This window comes from Lutra lutra, chromosome 3 (genome assembly GCF_902655055.1).
Source record: "Lutra lutra chromosome 3, mLutLut1.2, whole genome shotgun sequence".
Lineage (NCBI taxonomy): Eukaryota > Metazoa > Chordata > Mammalia > Carnivora > Mustelidae > Lutra > Lutra lutra.
This window is the reverse complement of record NC_062280.1, coordinates 158,257,747-158,283,643: the sequence shown is the minus strand read 5'-3', so window position 1 is coordinate 158,283,643 and position 25,897 is coordinate 158,257,747. Positions and strand designations below refer to the sequence as shown.

Sequence of the window (25,897 nt, the reverse complement as noted above, 5' to 3'; positions counted from 1 at the left end):
ATCTAACAGACTCTTTGTACTGGTAAGGGTGTACTCTTTTGTGAAGTTGTATCTTTGTTATAGCAATTGAAGTAGAAACATCCAGTAACTTCACTTCAACAACTAAAAAGCTCAAATAGTATCACTTCTCACACTTCTTTATTTCTAAGAGATCATCATGGAAGGTATGTAGAAAAAAATAAAATGTCCTGTAATGAAACAGTCATCTTTTGTTGCTCAGTTGAAGCTGAAACATAAAGTTAAGTGTAAGTTCAGGTATAATAGACACAGAATTTTAATAATAATATAGTAACAATAATGATTATTTGACAACTAACATTAATTGAATTTTACTATTTGCTAAGTTCCTACTATTTACTGAGCAGTTTTAAAAATATTTTACAATAAGATATTTAGTTTTTAAAAGTCCTTGCAAGAAAAATATTCATTGTCTTCAAGGTTCAAACAACCTCCTCTATTCATATACATATAGAGAAAAAAAATGCCAGCAATTGTAAAATGTACAATGGTATATCATAGGATGATGAGAAATATCACAAAATAAGTATCATCTGTCACTACAATATTTATGCTTCCAAAAAAAGCAATATTTATGTTTCATTAATTTATGCTTTAAAAACATATACTAACAAGGTTATACTAAAAGGTTTTGGAATATAAACTATTTGACTACTTCTTATTTAACTATTCTTTTTTTTTTTTTAAGATTTTATTTATTTATTTGACACAGAGAGATCACAAGTAGGCAGAGAGTCAGGCAGAGAGAGAGGAGGAAGCAGGCTCCCCGCTGAGCAGAGAGCCCGACATGGGGCTCTATCCCAGGACCCTGAGACCAGGACCCGAGCCAAAGGCAGAGGCTTTAACCCACTTCACCCAGGCGCCCCTTATTTAACTATTCTTCCAAAGACATTGCCTGCCCTGCTAGGCTTATAGTCCCTTCAGTAAACAGGGGTTCCCAAGGAAAACAGTAGAGATGAATTCTGAGGCAGAAAGTTTGTTTCAGGAACATTGAAGTGAATGTCCTGGAGTAAGTCACCAGGAGATGAAGCCTATTTACAACCAAATGCAATGTCAGAAAAATTCCTCAATTTTAAAAATAATTTCAGACCCCAAAGAAGTAACTTCAAGTGTAATAGCTCATATTACTAATTTGTTAAAAAGTAAATGCTCCCCACCCCACCACTCCCCAGTAAATGGGGATTTTACCTCCCCACCGCTTGAAGAAAGTGATGTGCTGGTGATCAAGGCAAAGAGGCTATTAGGGGCCCTTCTATATCAGGAATATATCAGAACTTTCTATAGGGGATTTATTCTTTTTGCCTGAAGCATTGTTTAGGAAAGAAGAAAAAAAAAACTATAATAAGAAACTTAATACTGAAAAATATTTTGTAAATATAAGGTACCTGATTTATGTCAAAAAATGAATCATCAGGGTGTCAGGGTGGCTCAGTAGGTTAAGGGTCTGCCTTTACTCAGGTCATGATCTCCAGGTCCTGGGACTGAGTCCTGCATTGGGTTTTCTGCTCAGCAGGGAGTCAGTCTGCTTCTCTCTCTCTCTCTCTTCTCCTTTGCCCCTCCCCACTGCTCATTCTCTCTTTCTCTGAAATAAAGAAAATCTTTAAAAAAAAATCATCATAATCATTATTTTTGTCACATCACTAATTATTGTGAATAAAAACAGTGTTAAAATCTATTTTAAACATTTCACACATATTAACTCTTTCAGTTTTTGCAACCATATTATTAGGGAAGTGTTAGTATTTTCCCTATTTTAAAATTCTAAAACTTGCCAAGGTCACACAGTTGGTGAGGTGAATCTATTTTCAACTACTAACCATTCTGCTTAGAAATGTGATAGTTTGGAAAGATGACATCTTATGACTTTAATTCTGGATTAAAAAAAAATATAACAGGATGACAGAGACAGAGAGCGACAGAGAAAGAGACAGAGAATTGTCATGAGATCAAAAATTTAATGGTTTATTTTTCTATTTTGAAGTATGAACATTTAAAACTTTTACACTTTGCTTTTATCTCAATAATGGTTATGTCACACCAGACCATCTGTTTATTCAGTACCTGATCTCTAATGATTATAAGAGTAGTATATTTTTGGAGAAAATGATAATCATCCTATAACACATCAACCTTATGAATAGTGGTCTCAAACATTACCACCTTTTAAGGATCATATTTGGTTGCTATAAAGAATAGGACACCCAAAAATTTATGGTCAAGAGTGTATTCAAATATTCACTCTTCTCTTATTGCAATACAAGAAAAGCACCTCAGAATTCCCAGATCCCAGAAGTGGGTGAAATGGAGTAATGTGTTCTTGCTGAGCCATTGCAGAACATAATAATGATTTCCTTTTCTACAAAGTGAGAGCAGTAATGAAGTTTTTTTGGTTTGTTTGTTTTTGTTTTTTTCTCTACAGCCTTTTGAATATTGATGCTGGGCTATAGTTCACAAATTGAAAAATGTTTAATGACTACAAATTTTCAGATGAACTCTCAGTGTTGATAGCCTTCTCTATCTACCCTGCACAGGAAAGGAGATAACTCTTAGGATCACTGAATCAATAGAGTAATTTATGAGCTTTAATCAGTTTATTTATATTTTATAGTTGTCTTTGTTTAGTGTATCATTCCTAATAGAGATATTAGAAATCCTGAATAAGAACATTTTATTAGACTGCAAAAGAACTTCAAATCATTTAGCCCCATTTATGTTTGGAAAATAAAAATAAAAATAAATCTTGGACACAGAGGAAAAGTAAGCCATCAGGTTCACGAAATGAGTAAATAGTAGAGCCTGAACTTAATTAAGACATTCAGCATTTTTCTTTAATCCCAATTAAACTATTTTATATATGGCTTTTTAAGATTTAACTCATTTTTAATCAGCAGCAGATAAGAAAACTAGTTTGAAAATAATGAAAGCTTATGTAAAATATACTTCTATATAGCTGCTGTCTTTTCAAGTTTTTATCCTCAAAATATCAAAGAAAATTTATATCCCATTGCATAAAAAAAATACTCAAATTTTCTTCAATATTGCTCTCATCAGTATTCTGGGAAGCCAATTTCCCAAATACAAGGCTTCTGGTGGTAAAGTCATGAACCAGCCACCATACATGGCAGCCTGAGTGCATAGATAGGTTTTTTCTGGGCATCTCATTTGTAGTTAAAAACAGACTACATGCTCTTTGAGCCACCGACAGTTGCCTTGTTTCATATTTAAACTGCTTATAAAAAGCCAGCACTATTGCTGTGAACTACATGAGACTTTGAGCAAGACAAGCAAAAGCAACCAGTCTGCTGTCTTGAAAGGCATTTTTCTTTTTCTTTTCTTCTTCCTCTTCTTCTGCTTCTTCTTCTTCTTTTTTTTAAATAACCTCCACAATCAGCACAGAGCCCCACACGGGGCCTGAACTCAAGATTTCAAGATCAAGACCCTGAGATCAAGACCCAAACTAAAATCAAGAGTCAGATGCCTAACCAATTAAGTCACCCAGGTGCCCCTGAAAGGCATTTTTCTAAGATTCTGTTTATGCAAGGTGTTTCTTCTCTGAACATAAAAAGAAAAATATGTGGAAATATGAATAATGTTAAGAGGACATTCACAGGTCACATTTATTTATCACACCATAAAAGACTGAATGAAGATACAGATTTATAGATTCAACAAACAGGAAAAGAACAAATCTCTTATTTAAGAAGAAGTGGTAAAAAAAAGCACTCTGACAAGTGATTTTCCTTTCTCCCATCCCTACCCTACCAAACAAATAAAATCAATACATTCTGAAATAAAGGATCAACATTGGCAAAAAAGACATCAGAATTTTTTTTTTTAATAAAATGGGTTCATTGTTCTCATTTAGAGGATAGAAATAGTAATTCACTGCTATGGGCTGAATTGTGCCCCCTCCCCCCCCAGCAAAATTCATATATTGAAGTCCTAACCCTCAGTACCTCATTACCTGTATTTTGGAGATAGGATCTTTACAGAAGTAGCTAATTTAAAAACGAGGTGATTAGGGAGGCCCCCTTATTCCATACGCCGGTCCTTGTCTGTCCTTATAAGAAGAGGAAATTTGAACTTTGACACATACAGGAAAAAAAATACTACCTGAAGACACAAAGAAGAAATGGCCAAACAAAAGATAAGCAAAGGCACAAAGCAAAGATGGCCAAAGAAAATATAAGCAAAAGATAAGTAAGTAATAGATCTTTTCCTTAGTAACTCACCCTGACAAAACTGGATGTCAGATTTCTAGTTTCCGGAACCATGAGAAAATAATTTTTTGTTATCCAAGTGACCCAGTCTGTGGTACTTTAATACAGCAGCCCTAGAAAACTAATAGATCCACTCTAAAGAAATGTACCCTTGAATTAGCAGATAAATTTGTGTTCGTTCATAGTTTTTAGTATTCTTCATTGCCATCATTGTTATAATTATCATGAAATGAATGGATTAACACATCCAAATGCATTTTTCATACACACATAGTAATGGAGTGTGAGTGTGAGTGTGTGTATTTATGTGTGTGTATAATACATTTAGATGTATAATTCTATTCATTTAGTGTTATACATGTATATCTGTGTGTTTGCATAGGCCTCACAAAGCTACGTTTAGATATGAAATTAAATTATCAATAATAGATCCGATTTAACTGTATCTTGACTTCTACCTATTTAACCTAGAAACTGAATTCCTATTCAAAGGGCTTCTCTCCCCAATCATTTTTATGGTTCTTTAAGGAGTTTCATGCATAATTACAAATACTGTTTTCATTTTTCTTATCTGTCTTCCCTTTGGGCCCCCTGTATGATGTCTGCTACTGACAAAAACATTTGACACCTGGCCTTGCCACTTCCACTGCTGCTTCTGTCCTTGTTAAGGAAGACTAAAAAAAAAAAAAAAATGAAGACTGAAGCTTGGAGGAACCTAAATGACATAGCCTGTTCTTTCCATTCTATGCAAAAATTTTAGAAATGTCCCTATGCCTTTCATACTTCTCAATTTCCCTACTGCATATTCTCATGACACAAACACACAAGTTTCTTCCTTCCTTCCTTCCTTCCTTCCTTCCTTCCTTCCTTCCTTCCTTCTTTCCTTCCTTCCTTCCTTCCTTCCTTCCTTTCCTGGTTAAACATCATCTTTAGATTTTGTTCCTATAACCCCTTTCTTAAAAGTACTCAGAACTATTCTATCATGTTGACTCCTATCTCCAGGCGCTTGTTGACTGATCTCTTCCATGCAGGCTTCATTTACTCTTAAAAAAACACTGTTTATCTATGTGAAACTTTGAGGTCCAAACACCCATAAGTCCAGGCCTGTTATGATATATTCCCATGTTAGAAATGGGACCAGAAACCCTACTGTATGCTTATCTTTCTATCCATCTATCTACCCACATAAATTTTTAATCACCAATCTGATGGAAAGTATTATATATTACAAACAAGACATTAATAATGTGAATCTAAAGGCCCAAATCTTAAATCACATTGTTTATAATCTAAATGGAATACAATTAATTATTTGTATCTAAAAGAGAGGAGCCTTAGTGTTTTAGACAAATTATATTATTACTCATTGAGTTGTTTTAGCATATTGTCAAAATGACACAAGACACATTTTACACACAGTCGAAAATTACTTAATTTTGTTTTTCTTTTTAAACGAAATAAACCATGTACGTGCCTTGCCTGTAAAACTACTTTCAAGTTTTTGGTATTGAGGCAATATATATAGTTGATAGCCAAATGAAGAGGACTATAGCAGAAATCCATTTTCTGGTGCAAGACAAATAGACTATACTTAGGTATTTTCCACGGAGTGGTAAATAATCTTTTACTACTCTATTTGTTTTTTTTTTTTTTTTAAGATTTTATTTATTTATTTGACAGAGAGATCACAAGCAGGCAGAGAGGCAGGCAGAGAGAGAGGAGGAAGCAGGCTCCCCGCTGAGCAGAGAGCCCGATGCGGGGCTCGATCCCAGGACTCTGAGATCATGACCTGAGCCGAAGGCATCAGCCTAACCCACTGAGCCACCCAGGCGCCCCTTACTACTCTATTTGAAACAAAATTTGATTTGTGGTTTGAATGAACTCTAGTTTTACCTTATCTACTGAAACTCTTTTCCATTTGCATGGATATTCAAGCAACTGCTGCATTATAATTGCAAAAAAAAAAAAAGTTTAGTTGAAGTTCAAATCAATGTGTTCAAATAAGACCTACCTCACATGGGTAGACAGGCGAAGTATCTATTTATGACTAGTCAAGAGGTATAAATCAAAAAGGTGTTTAAATCTCAGAATCCCTTACCCTACATGAGGTGTTTCTTTGTTCATCTCTACTTTTGATCTCAGCAGACTCTTTTAGTATGCTTATTGTGTAAAACCTTGACAGATTTATGGCACATTCACTCAGCAATAATCTCATAATTTTTTAAGGCTTTCATTTATCCTGATTCAGATTGTTTTTTACTGTCTTCATTAATTGGAAGGTGTCCTTCCATGTCAATTAGGGTTTGATTAGAATCATTCGGAGACTGTGATACAAGAGGAGATTTTATAAAATAAAAAGTTTTCCTTCCAACAGATAATGAAGGCCAAATTATTTTATATTGTCTCCAGTTACATTATATATAAGGATTTGGCTTTCAAATGCCAACTTCTCTCTGAAGGGAATGAGATGAAACTTATGCTTATCACATACATCTTTCTGAAAAGTAATTGAGCATTTAATGTCTGATCAATTATCTGCATTGTTATGAGATGCCATAGATAATAAGATATAAAGATTGCTGAGTATAACACTAATGGTGTTATAAAATATTTGGGGACATATTTTTGTCTGTAACCCTTCAGCCTAAAACAAGCAATCTATATAATTTTACATGATCTGGTTCTTATTTTACAGTGATCAGATACACATTTAACTTACCTTATATGTAATGTGTTATACTTACATAAAAAAGGTTTAATTTAGGGCATTTTTTTTTTCCTCACATAAAACTCTAATTAAGGCAATAATGACACAACAGTGAACCTAGAATGCATCAATAGAACAGCCATATATAGTGCTCAAACATTTCCTCTCAGAGCACATTTGTAAAGAGGGTGTGATGGTCTTTTGTATCAGTAGCAAAATAATGTAAAGTCAGCATTCCGGAACACATTACAGATCATGTCCTATAGTGAAATATGTGTTATGAAACATATGAAATGGGATGATTTTTCTCAGATCTTATGCTTGGTGGAGGACAATGTGGAATATTACTGGAATGGAAGAGAAAGAGCCTCCAAAAAGCAATAGTTAGGGGAAGGGCCTTTGGCTAACAGGCTGGCCAATCAGCTTCCACTCTGATCTTCTGAGCTTACTTCTGACCATCACCAAAGTTAAATTGATGGCAATGTCCTCCCTCTCTACTTTTCACTCCTTGAAAGTTGGTTTCTTTCCATTTGAAATTTTCACTTAAGGGGTATTTAAAAAAAAAAAATCCACACAGAGATAAAGAACTAAGAAAGGAAAAGAACTGAAGCAGGCCAGCTGTAAAATACCCGGTGAAAAGCACAGGTTATAAATTTGTCTTTATAGTATCCTCAGAAGTGCATCAAATCTTGAATTCTTTCATGGCAGCTCCTTCTATTCTGTCTATATAATCTTATATTTGAATGTAACCAAGGATAAAATTGTGTCTCAATATTAGGTAAAATGTTGAGCTCCCAGAAAGGCGCTCTACAAGAGAGTACAATGGGATCCAAATAGACCTAATCATTTGATTGAATGTTTTAAGAATTTTCAATTAATTTAAAAGACAGAATCAAAGAAAGGAAAAAACAAAACAAAAACATCAAATAATTAAGATATGTGATATGAAGAAAAGGATAAAGTTCTTCAAAGAAAATATAATAATGGAATATCAGTCAGCCTTGAGATTCGTGAAAATTTACTTAGCACCTAAGGAGAGAACATGCAAGGAGTGGTGGTCAGCCAGTCAAGAGAAGGAAATTCATGAGTACAACTGCAGTAGTGCTAGACCTATGAAGGAAATTACCATTAACAAAATTCATTTGATAAACTATATTTAATACTAATCCAGATTTTTATCATTAACAAAGTTTATTTGACAAACTGTAACATTAATCCAGAATTTCAAAAATATTTCTGCTTTAACATAATTTGCATGTGCAAATTTGCATTATTAGTAACATCTTGTTAAAGAAAATGATTATGTGGAAAGAGACCACCCACTTTGAGGGGTAGGGAGGGGCATGCGCTATTAAAGAGTGAATCTCTCATTGCATAATTCTATCACTATATAATTCTATCATGTCTTACTAATGACATGTCCCACAGTCATGGGTGTAACATTATAAAAAGAAACTGAAACCCAGAGTGTTTGGTGTTTGAATAAGCCGTGAATGAGAGATTTCAAATGTATGTCAAATTTATAATAGGACTTAAAAATCTATTAAAAGTAAGCAGTCCTCATTTAAATTTATAATCAGAGCATAAGAGATAGAACAGAAGGGAATATGTTCTTGGTGTGCTACCTTATTCTACAGGAACGAACTCCTGTTTCCCAAAATTTAAATTGGGCACTAACTTGAACTGAGACACATGGATAAGATTCTCTACTTCTATAGGAAACTGCATTCTTTCATTAACAAAATGTCTCTCTGGAAGGTGAAAAGTCAGATATGTGAGGATTGCTCCTGTATAGAGTAAGTTAGCACATAAGGAACAAATTCTCTTCTGTTCTATCTTTTATGAACTGATTATAAATATAAATGAACAATCTGCTTTTTAATAGATCTGAAGCTCAATTACAAAACTGCATATACTTTGAATACTGCATTTATTGGCAATTTGATTTCCAAATCTCTCTGAGTCTCTGTTTATTCACAAAGTAGCACTCATAACAGTAGGGCATGCCTGTTTCAAGGCATACCGGAATTATATGATGGGAGATTTTTTATTTAAACTGCATCCTCCCTCTTATACCCCCAGAATGGTGATCCATCTCCAGATAATCATTTTTTTGAGATATGTAACTGATAGGAATATATAGATTGGTTTGAAGATATCTTTTATAAAAAATAATTATTGTTTGGGACGCCTGGGTGGCTCAGTTGGTTGGACAACTGCCTTCAGCTCAGGTCATGATCCTGGAGTCTCGGGATCGAGTCCCGCGTCGGGCTCCCGGCTCCACAGGGAGTCCGCTTCTCTCTCTGACTTTCTCCTCGCTCATGCTCTCTCTCACTGTCTCTCTCTCACATAAATAAATAAAATCTTTAAAAATAATAATAATAATAATTATTGTTCATGTGAACTCAATTCATAGATTATAGTAAGACGCTTGAAATAACCACTCAGGGAATCCAAGCTTCAGAAGTTAAGCAAAACCTAATGTGAGTCATCAGAGAAAATATTAAATAATGGCTGAGAGTAAGACTTTCCTCTTAACTGTTTCAACTGAGGGAGGGAATGAAATTGAACAAATAACATAGGGGAGAATATGTGTGGTCAGTGGTTGGAATATACATCAAATACACAAAAACTTTTTGTTTTTTTTAATCTTATTCCTCATATTTTGCCAATTCACTTTGCTTTTTAAAACTCTAATTACTATTATACAATGCATCCTTAATTTTTTCGTGAAATATGATTTTCATTATAATAAAAAGTTCTATATCCCTGGATGATATAGAAACAAGTCGAGATTTTTTTCATAAATTTACTGGCACCATCCATTTTTTATCAGTCAAGGCCAGAACACTTTGGGGAACATGCATCTAACTAGTCCTGAGAAGTTGCTTATTAAAGCTGAAGTGAAAGCAAGAGGCAGGGGCTTTACCTCCATCGAATGTCCTTATTTCTCTTTTGATGTTCTTGTTAAGGAATTTCTGCAGTTGTGCAGATGCCCACAGCAGCCTAACTGGTGTGTGTTATCAGAGTCTTCTTCATGCATGAGTTCTAGAAGCCTGATTGTTTTGAACATATCTCAAATTCACTTCCATCAAATAATCACATAAACTGATTCAACTAAATAGGCAGGAAGGAAAAGAAAAAAACATAAGGAAAAAACAAAAGGAGAGGGGCGCCTGGGTGGCTTAGTGGGTTAAAGCTTTCTGCCCTCGGCTCAGGTCATGATCCCAGGGTCCTGGGATGGAGCCCCGCATTGGGCTCTCTGCTCAGCAGGGAGCCTGCCTGCCCCCTCTCTCTGCCTGCCTATCTGCCTAGTTGTGATTTCTGTCTGTCAAATAAATAAATAAAATCTTGAAAAAAAAAAGGAGAAAAGAGGGAAGGAAAGGAAGGAAAAATTCAAAAGACCCACTGTAAATTTTGCATGCATTCATGTGCTGATCTGTATTGTATTAAATATTGTTACACTAGGTGCTGAAAAATATGTATTACTAAATTACAGTGGGTTATCATAATATAAACTTATGTTTTGCTCATATAACTGTTCCAAGTGGGGTATCCCAAGGAAGTAGGCAGCTTCCTCTATATTCTGAATCAAGGACAGTGTACTTTTCCAATCTGAAATGCCACCACCTCCTAGTAGCTGGTCTTTGTATATATCCAGCTGATGAAGGAGAAAAGGCTCATCAACAAACCTGTTCCATAAATGTCATTACAAATAAGTAGCACAATACAAAATATCCCATTCGGCAAGGGAGAGCTAATCACCTGCATGTCTAGGTGAAGGGGAACAGGGAAATATATTTCCAGGCTGGCCAGCCAGTTCTCAGGGACAAGGTTATACCGCAGAAGTTGATCAGAAAGTTGACCATCTCCACTTTGTGCTCTTTTCATCTGAGATTCCCGACAGGAGACTAGAAGTCTAGGCAGATAACTAAAGTATTGTCATAAAACTAATAAATTGTAAACTTTTACTAATTCAAGAACCACATAAAATTATTTTGTGGTTGTATTCCTCCCTTCTGTATTTAAATGGTGAAAATGTGGTAGACAGAGCCAGAGAGTTTTCAGTGTTTGGGAGGTTATCATCTTTTAGCACCTAATAATAATACAGGCTTTACTATCACCCTATTTCTTTCACCTGAAAAAAAGTATATATTAGGAACTCCTAAGACTTTTATTTAAATAATCTATAAGCAGAATAATCAGTATGAACAAAACAATTAGATGGGTAGCTTTTAAACCTTAAACCTGATTAATCACCAGGATAAAATATTAATGAAACTAAGCAATCAATTACTAAGCAACATTTGTAAGACTTTTATAAGAAAAGACTTTTATAAGTCTTTTATAAGACTATTATAAGATTTAAAAAATTAAGAATAGTGACATTTTTTATTTTGCATTATACTAGTGTTTTTTGGCATTAATCTTTTGCTACTGGCTAATATTTCATGATTCTAATTTTTCATGGTGGTTTATTTCTTCCATATGATTTTTCTACTGAAGAATTTTTCCTTTAGATTTTCTTTCTGAAAGAAAATGACAGAAGAGGTAATAAATAGGAAGAAAAACTGATTAGAAGAAGTTTGAAAGTGGAAAGACAGGAAACTTCCTTAGTATCCTTCAAAAAGGGAATGTTTGAATAAATGATGATGCAGTGATGCAAGGCACTGATATGTACCTACAATCAGGAATGACCAAGGACACTAAACACTACTCTGACACATGCTCCAAGACTTATAGTTGGATGAAAAAGCAAGGAGCAAAACACAGTCTGTATAGAATAATTTTGCATAAAAAAGATGGAGGAGGGCAAGAACGTAGATTAATATGTTTCTGTTTACCTAAAGAAACTCTGGGAGAATATATATGTGGGGGAAAAAAAGTTATCTGTGGTGGTAGTTTTTAGAAACAAAGCAAATCAGGGAACAGGAGAGAGGGCACACTTGTGCACTACAAGGTTTTTTAAAAATATATTATGACTTATTTCACTTAGCATAATACTCTCTAGTTCCATCAGAGAAAGAGAATTTCATATGATCTCTCCGATGTGAGGAATTTGAGAGGCAGGGTGGGAAGTCGTGGGGGGTAGGGAGGGAAAAAATAAAACAAGATGGGACCAGAGAGGGAGACAAACCATAAGAGACTCTTAATCTCATGAAACAAACTGAGGGTTGTGGGAGGGGGTTGGGGGGTTGGGATTGGGTGGTTGGGTTATGGACATTGGAGAGGGTCTGTGCTGTGGTGAGTGCTGTGAATTGTGTAAGACTGATGATTCACAGACCTGTACCCCTGAAGCAAATAATACATGACATGTTAATAAGAAATGTTAAAAAAATTATTGAATAAAAAATATAAATAAATAATTAAGGATGTACAATGTGAAAACAGGGAAAAAACTGTGTTGGGGGAAAGAGACTATTGGCAGATTAAAAACAGTAGACCTGCCTGATTTTCTTCTTCCCCTATTGTTTTTTTCCCTGTTAGGTCATTTTAGGTGTCATTGCTCAAGCTCTGAAGAACTCTTTCCTCCATGGCTATAGAGTCTGGGGTTTCTTGTCTAATTCTATCCAACATACTCCTATCTTGATGAACCACTACTTGTCCAAACCATTTATTCATCTTCATTTCTTTTTTTTGTTTTTTTTAAGATTTTATTTATTCATTTGACAGGCAGAGATTACAAGTAGGCAGAGAGGCAGGCAGAGAGAGAAAGAGGAGGAAGCAGCTCCCTGCTCAGCAGGGAGCCTGATGTGGGGCTTGATCCCAGGACCTTGGGATCATGACCTGAGCCGAAGGCAGTGGCTTTAACCCACTGAGCCACCCAGGTACCCCTCATCTTCATTTCTACCCAGTACCTCTCCTCATCACTCTCTTTTTGTCCACTCTCTTTCTGTCCATACCCCTGGTCACACAAACTGGAAATCTTAGAGTTGTATTTAACGCTTTCCTTTTCCACAGTCTTAACAAATATGAACGATCACTGTCATTATGTACTTCTTATATGTCCTTTTATGTCATTCTTACTACTGCTTTCCAAGTTTAGATCCTTCTTGTCATCTAGATGATTCTTGGAATTCATTTCTGTATTTTAGACTTGCTTGCTTAAATTTCATCTTCTATATTTTAAGCAGATTATCTAAAATACTCCTTTTGATTATGATCCCTCTTGTCCCCCTCAAATCCAGTGACTACCTAAAAAGCCTAATATATTAGAACACTTCTTATTAGATAACTTACTTATTAAAACTTGAAATTTTGGTTATGTTTTTATATAAAGAAATCTATGCTTGTGTGTTAGAAGGTACACGGGTTATATTTATTTATATCTTAGATTACATCATGTATAAGAATCAATAGACACATTTTATAGAATTTTATGTAATACATATTACACAATTTTAAAAGTAACAAATTATCAAATAATACATTCTATTTCTAAAAGAAATTGACTTTGAAACTGAAATGAATGAATTCTATGCTTCCATCTAGAAGTATTAAACAGGACACTTGGTTCAGTGAGTTGTGCATCTAATTCTTGATTTCAGCTCCGGTTATGATCTCAAGGTGGTGAGATCAACTACTGTGTCAGTCTCCATGCCCAAGAGAGGAGTCTGCCTGAGATTATCTCTCTCACTTCCCTCCACCTCTCCATACATGCACACTTTCTCTCTCTCAAAATAAATAAATACATCTTTAAAAAAATAAAAGCACTAAATGTCTATTATCCAAGGTACAATAATAGGTGTTACTGGGAATATAAGAATAATTAGATACTCTCTATCTCTAAATGGCTGAGAAGGAAAGATCTTTTCCCAGAACTTTACTTAAAACAGATTGAGATAGGGGCGCCTGGGTAGCTCAGTTGTTAAGCGTCCACCTTTGGCTCAGGTCATGATCGAGGGTCCTGGGATCGAGTCTCGCATTGGGTTCCCTGTCAGTGGGGAGTCTGCTTCTCGCTCTCCCACTCCCCCTGCTTGTGTTCCCTCTCTTGCTGTCTCTCTCCCTCTGTCAAACAAATAAATTAAATTTAAAAAAAAAAGATTGAGATAAAATGCTAAATATAATATGCTGTGTTTCAAGCCAAGATAGCTAGAAAAACTGCAGGATCATTAACAGAGTAGGGTTTCAGTATGAGGTGGGGAAGGTTGGTGAGAACATGTGAAAATTCAAATAATAGTGTTTGTTCTTTCCTAAAATATAAACTTTGATTTTGCTTGTTTTTCATTTTCAGTAACAATCTTTTAAATTCATAATCCTGAAGTGTATTTCTTAATTCATTAAACAAAGCAGTGTAAAACAAAAGTTCTAAGGCCCTATGGAAGTAATATAATGTCATGCTACATAGCATGAAGTGATAGTCACACCAGAAAAATTAAAGGAGAAAGGAAGACTTTACTCAGGTCTACTGCAACAGGGAGAGAAACTGATCTCAACTCTATTGAAACAAAAGGCAGAAGAGTTTTTAAGCACTGGGGTGAGTTAGTGGAAAAGTACTAGATGTTAGGAGGGATGTTGGTCTGTGTGGTTAGACCACTTGTGCTTGCTAGTTGATACTTATCAAAGTTAGGATCCTATTCTCCCATAGAGACTGGGAGATAGGGGTTCTATCTTTCTTGATTATATTTACATTTCAAACAGATGTTTCCTAGGTCCTTGAAAAAGGCATTCCAGGGTTTTAAACTTAGAAAGAGGCTGGAAGAAGATTTAACTCTCAAAGGGGTAAAGAAAGAATTTATAACTGCAAGATTTCTAAAGCAAATGCTCTAAGAAAAGGAAGGTCATAGACCAATAGTCAGGAAGAAACTTTTAGTTAAGCTGAGGGGAATGCTAAGGCCATCATGGTCATTTACCAAGTTAACTGGCAAAAGTTCACGTATAATTCAGAAGACTAAAACGCTAGAAGTGAGTGCAATGATTAAAAAAAAAAGCCAACTCAAAAGGTAGCTTATCTTCTGTGATGAAGGGTAAAAGTCTGATTTAGTTTCAGAGAACAGAACTGTTTTCTACTATGAATGGTAACTGATACTTCGGTAAAAAGAATAATTGCTCTCACAGAATTTAGGAAAACCTTATTTGAAATTACAGTAATGTGTAGATATAAGCTCAGTTTCTACAAGAAACAAAGATTCTCTCATAATTCAAATTTTGCAATTGCTTTCACCTTGTTAAAAATTGGAAAAATAGTATAAAACATGCCAAAAGTCAGTTAGAAATCTAAATAGTGCTTTGCATTATTAACATAAATATAATGGTATTCTTAAGCGATTTGTAAGATTGTATTTTTATATTATTCCAAATTATTCTGTAATCACATACCATTTTCATTGTGCAAAAGATGTCAGAGCCTGACAATGATAAATGATCTTGCATTCAGTTATTCAGTCGATGATAATATCCTATTCACAAGTGAATAGCTTTATCTGTTAGTGATTTTTAAAAAGTTCTTTGTAAAACTGAGCTGTTATAATAGCAAGTTTTTATGCTGCTTACCACAGTTACCAAACGTGCAATGTTTCTCCTGAATCCAAAAGATGGCAGAGGCTCATCATGTTCTATTTATACTAGGCACAAACTATAATCTTAAGGTAATGATCCAAGTTTTCAATTCAGAATAGAAATCATCCTATTGTAAAAGAATCCATTTTTTAAAATCTTAAGTATACTTTTTAGTCATTGACAGATAGTCATGAGATTAGTGTTGAAAAAGGAACGATACCAAATTTTTAAGCCTAGTAATGATTCCATTTCTTTTCTCTTTCACTGCATCTAACCACTAATTTCTTTGATTGCTAAAATGTTTATAAATAAATTCAAGTAAAAATCAGAAGCAGAATTGTATGAACTTCTCTCAGTTATTTGATTACTTTTTAGTCTTAGAGATCAAGGTTCTGAGAAGAATTCTCTGACTAAAACAGTGGAAATTATCTTTCTTGATTTTAACCCTCTAATACTATGTTTATATCTCTTTTCCAAAAAACATTATATTTTTCTAAATTGACACATAAATTTTTCCTGTTCCCCATTAAATTATAAGCAAGCTAAGGGGAGTAGAATGATGACATATTATTAATTTGTATTGTTTTATTACCTATTTTATTCCTAAGATTTGTTGGGAGTTGATATAGAGAAGTTATTTAAATAGCATTTTTATTGTGTTGAAAATAATGAGATTTTAGCAAAATTTACCTTATATGTTCCAATTTACCTTTTATAATATTCACAACTTTGATTTATGAATAAAAAACTTAGTTTATGAATAGAGATAAGGTAATACAAGATGAGCAAAAACTATGATTTTAGTGTTTTCCACTTGTCTTAGTTACAGAAATCTATATTATAATTAAATTTATATCTTAGAATTTAATTAACATTAAAGTTATTTAAAATAAGAAAGAACATGTTGGAAAAATTTAAATTTCAGTGGCTAAAATATTACTATTTTTGAGGACAAGACAAGTATCATACTATTCTTACTTAATATTTAAGTGCACCTTCTCCCTTCCTGATGTTTTGGTTACAAGTCTTTCTATGTGTTTATTACAGTTAATAAAAACAAAACAAATGAAATATTTTCTGGGTTATGTAATTGACTAGCAGGCATGTAAATTATAATGGCTCAAACATTTAATTTAAAAAAATCTGTTAAAGGAACAGGAATTTGTTCACTCAAATCATAAAACAAGAGTATCTCTATATAAAAATACAAATTAAGCTATCAGCTTTCTGTACCTGTATATGAGCAGTTAGCTTCACTTCTTAAATTATGAGAATATTTACTACGTTCTATAAATGGAGAAAAATTGAGAACTCTAAAAATCTGTTCCAACAACTATACAGAGATTAATTCTTCTACCAGACCTCCAATTTAAACCATGCTTATTTTTGTAATTGTATACTAATGTCCTTGATCACATCCAAATTTTATATAATTCTGATATTAAGTGCTTTACTTGCATTTATATATAGTAGGATATCATAACTGGCTTCTGCCTAGTTTATAAAATATTCATTTTAACAATGCAAAAAAATGTACTTGTGCCTCATGCTTCACTAAACCAGGGGTTCTCAAACTTTAGCATGTATCAGACCCTTCTGAAGGTTTCTAAAACACAGACTGCTAAGCCCTCTGCTCAGTTTTTGGTTCAGTAAGTTCTAGAGTGCTTTTTAAAATCTTCATTCCCAAGTGTTCTGATACTCCTGGGCTGGGAAATACACTTTAAGACCCAGTTCATTATTGTGTTATTATGAAAATGGGCTGTTTAAAAATATTTGCTAGTGTAAATTATGTTGCACTACACATTTTTGTCAGTTTAGTTGACTGCCTTCATTAACTCATTTCTAGACACCTGCTTTATTCTGAAACAGCTATTGTTTTCCTTTATAGAATATGAGAATTCTGAGGATTAAATTTTGGGTCATTGCATTACATGCTAAAAAAATTGTAGATCTAAGATTTAAATCCAGATTGATTTAATTTCTAACTTTCTGAGTTTTATATAACACTGAATGAATAAGTAATATTTAAGTTTCCACCCATTATTAGGGTTTCTTTTATAGTTAATATATCCTCTTTCATGTGAGCCAGAACCTTCTACAGTTCTTACATGGACTACCATAGCATTCTTCTATGGTGTAAGAGCTTTCCATATCAGGGCTTCCCAGCAATTATATCCCACATGTGCACTAGGAAACTGATACTATCCCTGGAGTAGTGGGCCAGTGCCCAGGGTGGTGAGAGACCTTAGGCCTGACATCTCTGGCCATAAGCAACCTCATCTGAGGGCTCTTTGTAGAATGTCAATTTAAAGAAAAGTTAGATGGCAAACCTTGTGGTCGCTGCAGGTAGAAAGCAAAAGTGATGTTTAACACATTGTCCTGACAAAATGTGTTGAACATGGCCAAGGATCAGTTCTATTCTGAAGATATTGACTTCAACAGCATCAGCGGAGAGTAACATAGCACACAGTGTATAAAACACCTGGTCAGGTAATTAGAGTTAATGTCTCAGGGTCTGGAAAACAAAGCATGCAGCCCAATAGTAGGTCAGGAAAAGAAGTGAGCACTGGTGTAAAGGAGTGGAGGAACTGGACCGTATACCTCGCCAGACACAGATCTAGTCTGCAGACTCTTGAATATCCAACTTCTCATGTATGGTATACATTTCTTTCTTTGTGGTCAATATATCCTTTTGGTAGCATCCAAGCCGGTTACAGTAGGATTGCTCTATCAATCTGCAAATTAGAGCTTCTTAATTTTTTTGAAATAATTGGTGAGGAAAATTCAACTGGAATCAAATTATTTATTATTTCAACATTATATTAATGAAAAAAAAGGAAGAGACATTTTAAAATCTGAAGATCTAATTGGCTTTATTAAATTATTCATGAATCAGGCAGCATCCCATCTATCTAATAGAGGGATATTCCTGAAACATGGTTTTTAGTAATATAATTTTAACTGTTGTTAAATTTGAATGGTTGTAAAAAATGTTTAATTTTTCATCAGCTACTCATGAGCGTAGTTATTCCTGATATCAAGAATTTGAAGAGATTGGAGCCTCTAAGGATGGTGGAGTAGGAGCACCGTAAGTTCACCACACCTGGAGATACACCAAGGTAAAAGCCACTCCATCCAATTAATCCAGAAAATGGACTGAAGATGGGCACTAAAGACTTTCATGGTAAATTGTAGAGAGGAGGCCATATCAAAAGTGATAGGAGGGGCAGAGATGCAGTTGGTAACCAAATCAACTGCATGGGAACAGAATCCACACCAGCATCTCAGACATGGGGAACCTACACTGAGAAGATGTGTCCCCATGACATTTACCTTTGAAAACAGGTAGGAGTTAACTTCATGAATTTATACCATCAGTGAGGTTTAACTCCATGCACTTTAAAAATCAGCAAGCTCCTCTCTGGAATAGCTGGAGGGTGATAGGAAACTGAGTCCCTGCCCTTAAAGAGACAGCCTAACTAACAACTTCACTGATGTACAAGCACAGAAGCAGCAGTTTAAAAAGTTCCTGGAGTCAGCTAGTTTTACAAGATTTATTTACTAATCTTAAAGAATGTGTTGGAGAGGCAGGAGACAGATTTTCCAGGAACAAAAGAGCTGTAGGCACTGTTTCCTTCCCCCTATCTACCAGCCTTGATATCCAGACACTTACAGGAACTGGTCCCAACATTCTCCACCTAGCTTGCTAATACCATACACCTCACTCCACATTCTCCTTCAGACCTGCCCCATGTAACCCACCCCACTCTGCAGGAGTCCCTCCAAAGTGGATCCTGACACATCTCATTCTGCAAGCAGCCCTGACAGTAACCAGTGCCATTCCAAAGTGACTCCTTTCCTGGGCAGAAGTGAACATAACCAATAAGCACACATACCAGTTTCATTGGAGGCCCAGCAGTGGGCTGGAGGCAGACAATAATCTGACTGCTGGCTCCACCCACCAACAAAAACCTCACAGGAGGCAGTACAAGGAGAGAACCATGCCATTCCATCAGACTGTATCCCCAGCAAAAGGTCTGGGGGCAGACCCAGTCTTTAATTATAACCTCAAGGCAGCCCCAAACTGATCTCTTTAGATTATAGGGACCAAACTCTGCTCACAACAGGCAAAGTGGGCCATTGCAGCCAGCATGACTAAAGGTAAAAGCAGCTCAGCCACTACAGTAGGGCACAAACAATCCACACAGGAGACATCTTTTCTGTACCAGGTTCTGGTGAACAGGGGACATTGCACCTCAGGGCACCACAGGACCTCTTCTTCATAAAGCCACTACTTTCAAGATCAGGAAATAGACGACTTTCCAAATACATAGAAACAAACACAGACAGACAAAATGAGAAAGAGAAAAGTGTTCCAAATGAAAAAATAGGATAAAAATACAGTAAAAGGGCTAAATGAGACAGACATTGAGAATTCGAATAAATGGTCATAAAGATACTTACTGGACTTAAGAAGGGAGGATCTCCCTGAGACCTTCAACAAAGATAGAAAATATTAAAAAGAAACAATTAGAGATGAAGAACTCAAAAACTAAAATAAAACAATAAAGTAGAGGAATTGAAAGTAGGTTAGAAGTAGCAGGAGAATGGAGCAGTGAGTTGGAAGACAGAGAAATAAAAACCAACTAAAATGAACAGTAAAATAAGAATTTAAAAAAATAATACATGAAAGTAAGTTAAGGGAACTCAGGGAGTTCATCAAGCATAATGTTTGCATTTTAGGCTTCCCAGAGGAAGAGAGAAAGAAAGGGAGCAGAAAATTTACTGAAGAAATAATAGCTGAGAAACTTCTCTAATCTAAGGAAGAAAACAGACATCCAGGTTCAGGAAGCAGAGAACCCCCCCACCACCACAAAATCATCTAAAGGACATCCACATCAAGACCAGTAATAATTAAGATAGCAAAAAGTAGTGGAAAAGAGAAAAAATTTAAAACCAGCATGAGAAAAGAAAGCAGTTATATACAAAGGAAACCCCATAAAGCTATCAGCAGATTTTTCAGCAGTAACTTTGCAGGCAAAAAGAAAGTGGCATTATTTATTCAAAGGAAAAACCTAGAATACTCTATCCAATGAGGATATCATTCAGAATGAAGGAGAGATAGTTTCCCAGACAAACAAAAGTAGAAGGAGTCCATCATCACTAAACCAGCCTTACAAGAAATGTTAAAGGGAATTCTTTGAGTGGAAAGAAAAGCCATAATCAGGAGAAATAAAAGTCCATAACCAAGAGTAAGAAAATTAGGAAAGGAAAAAATTTCATAAGTAAATGCAAACAAATAAAAGTAAATTAATCACTTATAAAACCATTAGGGAGGTAAAAAGAAAAAAAAAAAACAGTGTGGAGGTTAAAGGACAAAAGCAGTAAAATAGTAAAATCAATTATATCTATAAAAAATAATCAAGGGATTCACAAAATAGGAGGATGTGGGCGCCTGGGTGGCTCAGTGGGTTAAGCCGCTGCCTTCGGCTCAGGTCATGATCTCAGGGTCCTGGGATCGAGGCCCGCATCGGGCTCTCTGCTCAGCAGGGAGCCTGCTTCCCTCTCTCTCTCTCTCTGCCTGCCTCTCCATCTACTTGTGATCTCTCTCTGTCAAATAAATAAATAAAATCTTTAAAAAAAAAAAAATAGGAGGATGTAAAGTATGGCATAATACGTATAAAATGTGAGAGGGTGTCAAAAATTTAGTCTTATTAGAATGGGTTCAAATTTAAGCAATCATCAACATAATATAGACTGCTATATGCAGATGTTACATATCAACCTAATGGTACAAATCAAAAACCTGTAATAGATATGCAAAAGATAAAGGGAAAGGTATATAACTACCACTAAAAATCCATCAAACTACAAGGGAAAAGAGCAAGAAAAGAAAGGAACCGATAAGAACTATAAAAGCAACTGTAAATAAGTAACAAAATGGCGATAAGTACATACCTATCAATAATTGCTTTAAATGTAAATGGACTAAATGGTAACTGAATGGATAAAAAAGCAAGACCCACCTATAGGCTACCTATAAGAGACACTTCAGACATAAAGGCACATGCATATTGAAAGCAAAGAGCACAATGTAAATAAGGGAATACCCCAACATGAAAATCTAATAACTAAGTATTTATGCCCCCATCATGGTAGCACTCAATACATAAAGAAACATATGAACAGACATAAAAGAAGAAATCATAGTAATACAAAAATAGTAGAGCCTAATTACATCAATGGCTGTATCAACCAGAGAGATAATCAATAAGGCAACAGTGTCATGGAATGACTAATTAGACACGATAGATCTAACAGACATATTCAGAACATTCCATCCAAAAACAAAGGAATACACATTCTTTTCAAGTGCACATGGACATTTTCTAGAATAGATCACATATTATGCCACAAAACAAGTCTCAACAAATTCAAAAAGACTGAAATCTTATCATGTATCTTTTGTGACCACAACAGTATAAATTAATGGAACAGTATAAATCAATGAAATTAATGAAAAAAAAAATCTGGAGAGAACACAAACACATACTACTAACCAATGAATGGGTTAACCAAAAAAAAAATCAAAGAAGAAATACAAACTACAGGAAGATAAATGAAAATGAAAACACATTGGTCCAAAATCTTTGGGATGTGACAAAAAGCTCTTCTATGAGGGATGATTATAGTGATACACGCTTACCTCAAGAAACAAAAAAATCTCAAATAACTTAATCTTACAGCTGAAGGAGCTAAAAAAAAGAAGAACAAAAAAACCTCAGAGCTAGTATAAAGAATGAAATAATACAGATTAGAGGAGAAATAATGAAATAGGGACCAAACAAAAACAAAAACAAAGAATAGATCAATGGAACAAAGAGTTAGTTCTTTGAAAAGATCAACAAAATTGATAAGCCTTTACCCAGACACTTCAAAAAAAAAAAAAAAAAAAAAAAAGGAAGGACTCAAATAAATAAGCCAGAAGTGAGAAAGGAGAAATAACAACCCACATCTCAGAAATAAAAAAGACACTAAGTGATTATGAAAAATGATATACCAGCAAATTGGAAATCTAGAAAAAATGGTTAAATTCCTAGAAACATATAACCTTCCAAAACTGAATCAGGAAGAAATAGAAACCCTGAACAGACTGATTGCTAGTGATGACATGAAATCAGTAAAGAAAAAACTTCCAGAAAACTCCAGGACCAGAGGGCTTCACGGGTGAAATCTAATGAACCTTTAAAGGAGAGATATTGTCTATTCTTCCCAAACTATTCCAAAAAACAGAAGAGGAAGGAAAGATTCTAAATTCATTCTATGAGGCCAGGCCTATCCTGATAGCAAAACCAGATAGAGATAACCCAACAGAAATGAAAATCACAGGCAAACATCTCTGATGGACAAATGTAAAAATCCTCAATAAAATATTAGCAAACTGAAACCAACAATATGTTTAAAAAAATCATTTACCATGATCAATAGGTATTTATCTCAGGAATGCAAGAGGGTTCAATAATCACGAATCAATCAACATGATACATTCCATTAACAAGAAAAATAATAAAAAGCTTGTGACCATCTCAATAAATGAAGAAAAAATATTTGATAAATTACGACATACATCCATGTTAAAAAATCTCAACAAAGTAGGTTTAGAAAGAACATACCTCATTTAGAGGTATGTTTAGAAACATTTAGAAAGAACATACCTCAATATAATATAGATCTCAATATACCTTAATATAATAAAGACCATATACGTAAAACCCTAACATCATATGGTAAATCATAGACATAACATCAATGGTAAAAAACCAAGAACTTTTCTTCTAAGATCAGAAACAAGACAAGGATATCCACTCTGCTGGCTTTTGTTCAACAGTACTGGACGTCTAAGTCACAGCAATCAAACGATAAAAAGGAATAAATAACATCCAAATTCACTATTCACAGATGGCATGATCCTATATTTAGAAAATCCTAGGGGCGCCTGGGTGGCTCAGTGGGTTAAGCCGCTGCCTTCGGCTCAGGTCATGATCCCAGGTCCTGGGTTCGAGCCCCACATCGGGCTTTCTGCTCAGCAGGGAGCCTGCTTCCTCCTCTCTCTCTGCCTGCCTCTCTGCCTACTTGTGATTTCTCTCTGTCAAATAAATAAACAAAATCTTTAAAAAAAAAAAGAAAGAAAATCCTAAAGACTCCACCATGATCTACTAGAACTGATGAATGAATTCAGTAAAGTTTCAGGATACAAAATCAATGTACACAAATCTGTTGTATTTCTATCCACTAATAATGAAATAACAGAAAAAGGAAGTAGTAAAACAAGCCCATTTACCACTGCACCTAAAAGAATAAAATACCTAACCAAAGAAGTGAAAGAATTGCACTTCAAAAACTATAAAACATTGATGAAAGAAACTGAAGATTATACAAACAAATGGGAAGATATCACAAGCTCATGGATTGGTAGAACTAATATTGAAAAATGTCAGTAATATCCAAAACAATCTATAGATATAATGCAATCCCTATCAAAATACCAATAGCATTTTTCACAGAACTAGAAAAAAATAATTTAAAATTTGCAAAGAACAACAAAAGACCCCAAATAGCCAAAACAATCTTGACAAGGAGAAAGAAAACTGAAGGTATTATAATCCCAGATTTTAAGATATACAAAAAAATGTAGTAATCAAAACAGTATGGGATTGAAACAAAAATAGACACAGAGCTCAAGAGAACATAATAGAGAGCTCAGAAAAATATCCAAACTTTTATGGTCAATTAATCTATGACAACGGGGTAAAGAATGGGAAAAAGTCTCTTTAACAAATGGTCTTGGGAAAACTGGACAGCTACTTGCAAAGGAGTGAAACTGGACCACTTTTTATACCATACACAAAAAATAAATTCAAAATAAACTAAAATCTATATTTGAGACCCAAAACCATAAAATTCCTAGGATATAACACGGGCCCTAATTCCTCTGACATTAGCTGTAAAAACATTTTTTCAGATATGACTCCTCAGGCAAAGGAAACAAAAGCAAAATTAAACTATTGGGTTTTCAAAGGCATAGATGGAACTGTGGTGTATTATGCTAAGTGAAATAAGTCAATTGAGGTGGAAAAGCCCCAAATGGTGACCTCACTGAGATGAGGAACCACCAAGGATGACTTGGCACTTCTCCACCAAGTCACTTCCCCATAGCTTTAAGAACTGCCACATGACCCCTAAGCCAATCAGCTGTGAGAAACCAGGAGAAATCCCTGGTTTGCCTATAAATATCTGTCCCAACAAAGGCCAGGTGCTCAGACTTTGGGAGTGATTCCATTGTGTCCATTGGTGATAATAAAGCCAAGTTTTCCCTGATTTCCTGTGTGCCGCCTTAGTTTTCTCAGCCGCTTCAGATTTTCCGCATTTGGTTCCCTGACTGGGAAGCCCAACCCCACTGGCCCATTGTGCCACCGGTGTGGGACAGAAGCCAGGCCATGCAGGGCAAACAGAGTACCTACCCTAGGGTTTAGGCATGCCCCGCTGATTTCAGCGGACCCAAGGCTGGATTCTCCCCACAGCTTGCCTACACCCTTGGAAGTAAAAGGCTATCTTCTTACTTGTGTGTGGGGGGGTAGTTTTTTAAGTACCAAGGGCAGGGGAAGTGTATATTAGAAAGACTATATGGTGCACCATTGCCTCCTAGAGGCCAGAGAAACATAGCGCCATACATTGCTTTTGACTTATTATTGCAAAGAAACTAAGAATATTTAAATCTGCCGGTAAACATGTTTTGTGCTTAACTGATTCATAACTTTGCCATCTAAAGAATTCTGTTGTAACCATTCACAATTGGTTAATACTTAGCAATCACTAGAGACTGAGGTGTTTCTAAGAGTACAAAATTATGCTAACTATAACTATGACTGATGAAAATAAGGGAAACAACTCTGTATGTAGAAAAGTAGGAGATGTAGAAGAAGGATATAAGGAATGGGAATGCATTTTGTCAAAGGAAAAGAAGGTAATTTTTTCTTAAATGAGATGGTTATTTGGAAGGAAATGGCTTGGGACAAAACCTAAATGCAAAGGAAAGATGTAGAAGGTTTGTGAAGGGAAATATTCAGAAAAAGAATTTTAAGTGTGGTCACAACAGACTAAGATTGAAATAAAAAAACAAAACAAAAAAAAAAGACACTGGTATAGAAAGCTGATTTTCGCTCTGTTTAAAAGGACAAAGTTTTCTTAGGTTAACTGATCTGCTGCTAAGAACAAAATGTAAACAGTTGTTTCCTCTTTGCCTATCCAGAAAAACCATTTTCAACATTTTGTCTATATCAGGTGTTTAACATCCCTAATTATATTTAGGCATGTGCTTTAAAGCTGTCTAAGATTTTAGCAAATGTTGACAAGATTTAAATTGTAAATGAAATCTCTTTAACTCATTAGGCTT

The 25,897-nt window shown here is 34.9% G+C and overlaps 1 long non-coding RNA gene across 1 annotated transcript; it reads right to left on the bottom strand.

The window, feature by feature from the left end:
* Positions 1-909: 909 nt before the first annotated feature.
* On the bottom strand, positions 910-25,897 carry LOC125094675 (uncharacterized). Its single transcript, XR_007125651.1, has 4 exons — positions 25,770-25,897; positions 18,929-18,935; positions 18,615-18,620; positions 910-921 (listed from the first exon to the last, which is right to left on the bottom strand). It is a non-coding gene; the product is annotated as an uncharacterized LOC125094675 (long non-coding RNA).